This window comes from Hemiscyllium ocellatum, chromosome 25, assembly GCF_020745735.1.
Source record: "Hemiscyllium ocellatum isolate sHemOce1 chromosome 25, sHemOce1.pat.X.cur, whole genome shotgun sequence".
NCBI lineage: Eukaryota > Metazoa > Chordata > Chondrichthyes > Orectolobiformes > Hemiscylliidae > Hemiscyllium > Hemiscyllium ocellatum.
Window position 1 is genome coordinate 53,241,458 of NC_083425.1, and position 8,913 is coordinate 53,250,370.

Consider the following 8,913-nt stretch of genomic DNA (forward strand, 5'->3'; position numbering starts at 1 on the left):
TTCTTTATAATTTGATTAAAATGACCTAAAAATAATTCCCCTAGTCGAGTCCCTTTGTTGAAGTGAGGGAACAGAGGTGCACACTCCACGACCAAGTCTGGAGAAAACACGGTACAGGTATGGAGAGAGCAAAGAACGTGATACATGATTGGGGAAGGTTTGGTATATGGCATAAACCTGGTGAGTTCACAGTGCACATTTCAGATCAGGAAAAGCTCGACACGCTTACAGGTAGAAAGCACAAGATAGAGATAAGGAGAGGGAAAAGCAGGTAGTCAGAATAGGGAGAGAGCACTTTATGTGACAGAAACAGGCACAGCATACAACCAAAAATGAACAGATTGTGTACAACATTTATATAATACAGAGACGGTGTGATACTGGTGGAAATGCAGGGAGAACAATACATTGTAGAAATTGGGGGAAAACCTAGTATAAGACATCAACAGAAAAGGAGAAGGGGATATGCTGCTTGAAGGATCAATCTCCACAGGGAATATTGAAGAATGACAATGGTATGATTCTGTGGTTAAAATATGGCATTGTAGGAGAATTACTCTGGTCTTTGTGTACCAACTTTGTAAGCTCAATCAAAAATAAAGTGCTTACAGTGGCTTAAAAATAACCATGTGCAACCCTTTAGTGTCTGTGGAGGCTGCATGCTGGGATAGATGCACACCCAGTCTATAATTCTTTAAAACGGGGTGAAGGGCATAATTATGATTTTCCACAATGTCTAAGAACAGAAGAAAGGCTTAGCAACGTAGCACCATTAGAACAGTAAGAAGAGGAGAAGGCAATTCAGGTCCTCAAGCCTATACTGCACCATTCAATTAGATCATGACTCTTCACAATTAGAAACATAGAAAAATAGGTGCAGGAAAAGGCCATTCGGCCCTTCAAGCTTGCACCACTGTTCAATATGATCATGAAATCTCAGTAGCCCATTCCCACACTCTCCCATTGATCCCTTTAGCTGCCTTTGAATCTATCTAATGAACTGGCTCCAACAGCTTCCTGTGAGAGAGAATTCCACAGGTTCATAACCCTCTCTCCCTCATCTCAGTCCTAAATGGCTCACCCCTTAGTTCTGAACTTCCCGAACCTCGCAAACATTCTTCCCGGATCTAGCCTGTGCAGTCCCATCAGGATTTTATATGTTTCTATGAGTTCCCACCTCATTCTTCCAGTGAGTACGAGCCCTAAACTTCCTTCACATGTCAGTCCTGCCATCCCAGGAATCAGTCTGGTGAACCCTTCGTTGGGCTCCCCCAAATGTAAGAATGTTCTCCCTCAGACTAGGAGACCAAAACTGCACACAATACTCAAGGTGTGGTCTCAGCAAGGCCCCATATAGCAAGACATCCCTAACTCCTCTGCTCAAATCCTCTTGCTGTAAAGGCCAGCATGCCATGAGCTTTCCTCACTGCCTGCTGTACCTGCACGCCAACCTTCACGATGACACCCAGGTCTTGTTGCACTGCACCTTTTCCTAAAATGCCACCATTCAGGTAGTAATCTGCCTCCCTGTTTTTGCCGACAAAGTGGATAACCTCACATCTATCCACATTATTACATAGAATCCCTGGAAACAGGCCATTTGGTCCACACTGACCATCCGAAGAGTATCCCACCCAGATCCATTCCCCTATCCTATTACTCTACAATTACCCCTAAATTATGCACCTAACCTACACATCCCTGAACACTACACACAATTTAGCATGGCCAATTCACCGAACCCGCACACCTTTGGACTGTGAGAGGAAATCGGAACATCTGGAGGAAACCCACGCAGAATGTGCAAACTCCGCACAGACAGTTGCCTGAGGCGGGAATTGAACCTGTGTCCCCAGCGCTGTGAGGCAGCAGTGCTAACCACTGAGCCACCATGCCGCCCATTATATTGCATTTGCCCACTCAGCCAGCCTGTCCACGTCACCCTTTATGTGACGTCTATTTCCCTCCCTTTCTTCCCTATCCCTTGATACACTAACCCAGAAAAAAAGCTGTAAATCCTGTCCTGAAAGCTCCCTTTCTCTACATCATCCGCATTCTAGGGAAGAGAGCTTCAGATTTTCATCACCGTTTGTGCTGACATGTCTCCTATTGGTCTAGCTCTAATTTATATCCCTCATCCTTGATTTCATTTCCAGAGCAAATAATTTCTCTGTATCAACCCTGTTAAATCCTGTTGACATTTTAAGAACATTGATCAGATCACTGAGCAGTCTCCTATACTCAAGGGAATACACACCAATTACATGCAGCCTATTCTCACAGCTCAGCCCTCAGTTCCTCTGGCTCATCTGACCCAATAGGTGATTAACCCAGGAAACTTGCAGCAAGCATCTCACAGTCATCAATAAAGACAAAGTCAAAAATCACACAACACCAGGTCATCGTCCAACCGGTTTATTTGAAACCACAACCTTTCATGTGTCCAATGTCTGACTCGCTAGTTGCCTGAGGAAGGAACAGGGGCTCTGAAAGCTTGTGCTTTCAAATAGACCTGTTGGACTATAACCCACTGTCATGGGATTTTTGACTTTGTCCACCCCAGTCCAACACCAGCACCTCCACATCATCAGTAAAGACATCAAGTAAAATAGACACAGTTTTGTTTCTGAAATGTCTCACTATAGCAACATTCGAACAGTAAGAATAAGAGAAGGCAATTGAGATCCTCAAGCCTACGCACCACCATTCAATTCGATGTTAGTGAAAATGTAGAAACTGCTGAGGTAAAGATAACATTAGTTTTATGTTGAAAAAAATCTTACTGTAACTTTATCTTGCTACAAGACTGCAAGAGAAAGCAAGATCATATGCCCTTGCATCTAAAATGAATGTATACTGTGCCTCATTAGCATATCACAGTCAGACTTAACAGTTGATACTACATCTTTTCCTAAGTCTCTGATTTGGCCCTTTTATTGCATCTCCCTGAGACTCTGAGCAGAATCACCCATTCCCTGATTGATGTGGACAATGGTGCGATCAACAGAAATGGGATTCTCATTATTAAAAAAGAATAGTCAGATTCTGTAATCAAGTATTGAGCAGTGAGATGGGAGTCTCACCAGCGAGTGGCGAGACACCTATTTGCATGCATTTACATGCCATTTGCATTTAATACCATCTCATTAATATGTATTTTTCTATTCCTCCACAAGGCAGATGGTAATGATCCCCAGTGTAATATTGACAGTGGATGTCTGGTGGAAGCCTTGCCACGCGTTCCTCTGAGTCTCCACCTCGGACAGCAGTCTCCAATATCTCCCTGGGCAGAAAGTGCCTACACCACACTGATGGAGGTGATCATTGGACATGTACCACCCTCATTGCATCGTCATGGCGTATCTCTTCGAATACAGTACTGTACTCCAATGCTGCATCTTTCATTATAATGCTGGTGCAAGGTCACTTTGTGCGCTGGGACTGGCATCCAAATCATGATTTTGAGCAAACTGTATCTCAGGACTCCATGCTGTCTTAAGACTCATTCACTTTGCGCCTCCATGGAAGCTTACGGCATCTCCACCTTACCCTGTCCTGCTTTTTTGCACTCTGTCCCTTCAGTCAGAGTTAAAAGGCTAACGGTGCTTCTGTCATATCTTGCTGTTAGCACAAGCCCAAAGACAGGCAGCTAGTCATGGTTGTCAGCAATGATCAGTCAGAGGGAGTTGACATGTTGCTCTCTGGCAGTGAACTACATCAATGCCACACCTGCAGCATGTGGTAAACACATTGTGCTTCAACTAAACGGTCAGGTCTCACATAGTTAGCGAAGCAATCCTGGGTCAAGATAAGGGAGAAAGCCTTCAGTCGGTTCTGACACAATAAGTCAAGGGCAGTGTCCTGTACCAGTCCAGTGGCTTGGTCAGTCTTGGTGTCAGTGGTCCATATCACTACAGTCAGGTTAATAGGACATGGTTTGTCCTGCAGGTCCAGTGCAAACACTTTGGGAATTTGTGATAAGACATCTGCACAGAAGTGGGTTAATGCCCAGTCTCCCTTTTGTTGGGGCTGTCCATCTTGGTTGGTCAGGGACTGGCGCACTGTCAGACCTGAGGGTCAGTTAAGTGAAGAGGGGCCATTACTCTTGAGGAAGTTGAGGAAGTCAATTCTGGGGATTGGAGACAATATGTTGGAATGCAGAGAATACAATCATTGTGCAGAAGGGAAATTCAACACATAAGGGTGAAAAGAGAGTTTTTATGAACCAGTAGTAATGTCCCCACCTCTAAGCCAGAAGGGCTGGGTTCAAGTCCCATCTGTTTCCCAGGTGTGTAATAACATCACGGAGCAAGTTGGTGAGAAAATATCGATATCTCAGACTGAATATATTGGGGGCTGTTGCGGCACAGTGGTAGTGTCCCTGCCTCTGGGCCAGAAGACCTGTGTTCAAGTCCCATTTGCTCCCGTGGTGTCTCATAACACGTCTGAACAGGTTGATTAAAAATACCTGTAGGGATGGGGAGGCAATAGTCATTCCAGGACATGGGTTACTGCAGAAGGGAGTGTCACCAATCCCCATAATCAGCTGGCTTTAACAGGGGAATAGTATTGCATGGTTGGTTGCATGGTGAAGGAGTAGGGCCAGGATTTATGTTGGGAGATGAAGTCGTATTCTGAGGAGATGTGTGGGAGCATGTGGAAGCTCAGTACTGATGAGCTTGACAGGGAGCACCAGAAAGAAACATATGCCAGTCTTTAAGGACCTTGATTGCCAAGCAGAACCAGCCAATCACATGCCAAGCCCAACCTCCTAACCTAATGGAAATAGATAATGACAATGACCACATCCACTGCATGCACTGTCTGACCGTTTGGGATACAAATCCTGGCCACAAATAATCTTCACCGTGTGATTGATTGATTGATCATAGATTGATCACAGTCATTTCTACAAAACAGAAGTAATCAGAGGCTACCATTGAACCAGCAGTGGGCCCTAAGGATCGATGCTGCGTCCACTGCTTTTTATCATTTATATAAATGATTTTGATGTGAACATAGATGATATGATTAGTAAGTTTGCAGATACACCAAAATTGGACAGCTAAGAAGGTTACCTCAGAGTACAACAGGATCTTGGTCAGATGGGCCAATGGGCCGAGGAGGGGCAGATGGAGTTTAATTTAGATAAATGTGAGGAGCTGAAGTTTGGAAAGGCAAATCAAGACAGGGCTTATACACTTAATGGTAAGGTCCTAGGGAGTGTTGCTGAACAAAGAGACCTTGAAGTGCAGGTTCATAGCTCCTTGAAGGTGGAGTCTCAGGTAGATAGGATAGTGAAGAAGGCATTTGGTATGCTTTCCTTTATTGGTTAGAGCATCGAGTCTAGGAGTTGGGAAATCAATTTGCAGCTGTACCAGACATTGGTTAGGCTACTTTTGGAATATTGCATGCAATTCTGGTCTCCCTGCTATAGGAAGGATATTGTGAAACTTGAAAGGGTTCAGAAAAGATTTATAAGGATATTGCTGGGATTGGAGGTTTGAGGTATTGGGAGAGGCTGAACAGGCTGGGGCTGTTTTCCCTGGAGCACTGGAAGCTGAGGGATGACTTTATAGAGGTTTATGAAACCATGAGGGGCATGGACAGGGTGAATAGCCAAGGTCTTTTCCCTGGAGTGGGGGAGTCCAGAACTAGAGGGCATAGATTTAGGATGAGAGGGAAAAGACTTAAAAGGGAACTAAGGGGCAACTTTTTCACACAGAGGGTGGTGCGTGCCTGAACTGAGCTGCCAGAGGAAGTGGTGGAGGCTAGTATAATTGCAACATTTAAAAGGCATCTGGGTGGGTACATGAATAAAAAGAGTTAAGAGGGATATGGGCCAAGTGCTGGCAAATGGGACTGGATTAATATAGAATATCTGGTCGGCATGGACAAGTTGGACCAAAAGGTCTGTTTGTGCTGTACAGCTCTCTGACTCTATGATCAAGTGGCATCAACAGGGCATAATATACAAAGAAATCCAAGAACCCAGAGGCTGGGCAAGGGCAAGGAACTAATTTCCTCTGAGCTTGAGTTGTAATTATTTGACAACATGCTGTTATATGTAATGCTGCCTTTCTTAGAAGATGTTGGTGTTTGGGAAGAAGAGATCAGTAATTCCTTCTGCACTCACAACCTTGATTCGATTTGTGCAGTATTTGTTCTCAGAAGAAGTCTCCTTGTCAAAGATCTACATAGAGGTATTCCATGGCCCTCCTTGTTGGAGTATGAACAACTGTGCTAAACCTGCGTCTGTGTATGATAGGAATGCTGACTGCTTACATTATTAAGGACCTGGTCTGTTTCTGATACTCCCCTCTAACTCATTGGATAGGTGACCAATTAATCCAGTTACATCAGGAGTTATTATTGCTCGAATGCGCCACACTTTTTGACTCTGAATTGTAATTGTATTCTTTCCAGCCAACTGAAAGAGCATTCCATATAAATACATCTAGACAATGATAGTAGGCAACTCTGGATCATAGTGAGTAAAAATATCAGGTGATATCAATACCTCTTTGGTTTTCTCAAAAAATCTCTTTGTGTTTCGTTCTGACATCATTTATAATCTTGTCACAAATAAAAATAAAATTTGCTGGAAAGGCTCAGCAGGAGAGACAGCACCTGTGAACAGAATTCAGAGTTAACCTTTCTGGTGACCCTTCATCGCAACTGGGACTCAAAACATTAACCCTGATTTCTCTTCACGATGCTGCCAGACCTGCTGAACTTTAGGGAAGCTAAGCTAATCTAAAACTTTTCCAGCAACTTCCGTTCTTGTTTCTGATTTCTAGCTTACGCAGTTCTTTTGGTTTTTGTGAGGTATAGTCTTGTACCCGCTGATGCGGCTATGTGTTGACAACTAAGTTGGACAGTAACTTTGTGACTTGATTTGCCCTATCCCTGAATCTCTGGACAACTCTGGCAATTGATCCAACTACAATATACCAAGGAACTTGGCAGTTGGCTGTGAAAATTGGAGGGAATGCTTTGCATCACGTGGTAGAGCTCACATTCCAGTGTCATATTCTGTTTGAGTGGATCCATGCATCAGGACATCAACATATAATTCCATCTATGCCATTATTTTCCGGATGATTTCTAGTGCTTTTGTGATGCCATAATAATAATCTCATGAGTCATGAAGATTGATGAGCAATGAGGTCTTTACATCGCTAGGTCATTTCTAAACCCCAATTTTTCCAGTAGATTCATTATTTTTGCTAAGTTCTTGTCCACCCACAACACAGGATGAAATACACATCCAGCTCCTTTATTCAGCTATGCAAGATCTATCCATATTCTGATCGATTGATTGGGTTTTGGCCCTAGGACCACATCAGAGCTCCAGCTTTTTGATTTATCATAGAACATAGAGCATAGAACAGTACAGCACATTACAGGCCCTTCAGCCCTCAACATTGTGCCAATCTTCTACCCTACTCTAAGATCAGACTAACCTACATACCGTTTGTTGTATTATCATCCATGTGCCTATCCAAAAGTCACTTAATAGTCCCTAATGTATCTGACTCTACTACCACCATTGGCAGTGCATTCCACACACCCACCACTCTCTATGTGAAGAGCCTATCTCTGACACTTCCCCATAACCTTCTTCCAATCACCTTAAAGTCATGACCCTTTCTGATAGCCATTTCTGCCCTGAAGAAAAGTCTCTGACTATCCACTTTATCTATGGTTCTCATTATTTTGTACACCACAATCAACTCACCTCTCATCCTTCTTCACTCCAATGAGAAAAGCCCTAGCTCCCTCAACATCTCTTCATAAGACATGCCTTCCATTTCAGGCAGCATCCTGGTAAATCTCCTCTGCACCCTCTCTAAAGCTTCCACATCCTTCCTATAATGAGGCGACCAGGGCTTAATACAATATTCTAAGTGTGGTCTAACCAGGGCTCTATAGAGCTGCAGCATAACTTTGCAGCTCTTAAACTCAATCCTCCGCTATTAAAAGCCAACACACCATAGGCCTTCTTAACAACCAGATCAACTTGGGTGTCAACTTTGAGGGATCTCTGGGTGTGAACCCCAAGATCCCTCTGTTCCTCCAAGAATCCTGCCTTTAAACCTGAAATCTACATTCAAATTCAACCGTCCAAAATGAATCATGAATGAGATAATCAATTACTTCAACATAGAGTTAATTCCCTTCTTTACCTTTGGCGCGACTGAATGAGGAATGTTTCTTGGGTTAAATACTGGCTTTGTTTCAGGACGTAGTCAGTTGTAGTATGCTGCATTCAGCTTTCCTAGAGCCAACATTGGTTGTGGAAATTCAGCTCTGAGGGCTTCAGGTAAATCCTGTTGCCTCTCCATTTCCTCTACTCTGTGAAACATATGCACATTGGTACAAACTTTCCTGCTTAAGAGTGAGCAGCTCTGGTTTAGGATCATATATAAAGATTTTTTTAATATATAGATACATTGAAAGGATGCATTCAATCCTCCAATGGCATTGAGTTCAATAACTGCTGGGCATGTAATCTTTTTTGTGTGATGTCTGAACAGAGTCCTTTTCCCATTGGTGCTGAAACAATGGAAACTCCTGCACCTGTGTCTAAGTTAATGTGTGTCTTGTTTCCCTCCAATGGGACAAAATTAAAAATCACACAACACCAAGTTAAAGTCCATCAGGCTTATTCAGAATCACAAGCTTTTGAGGTGGTGATGAAGGAGCAGCACTCTGAAAGCTAATGCTTTATCCTCCCACCTTGGTAATACGCTCTTCCAAACACTTCCACCAGAACAGCTCCCTCCCTGCTCTTATTAGATTGCTGAATGGACGTCTCTAATTCAAACCTATTGTTTATCTTGCTTTACACACCTCCTGTGTAGCTGTAACCCTGTACACCTCGCTCTGTCAAGGCACCCTATGATCTGT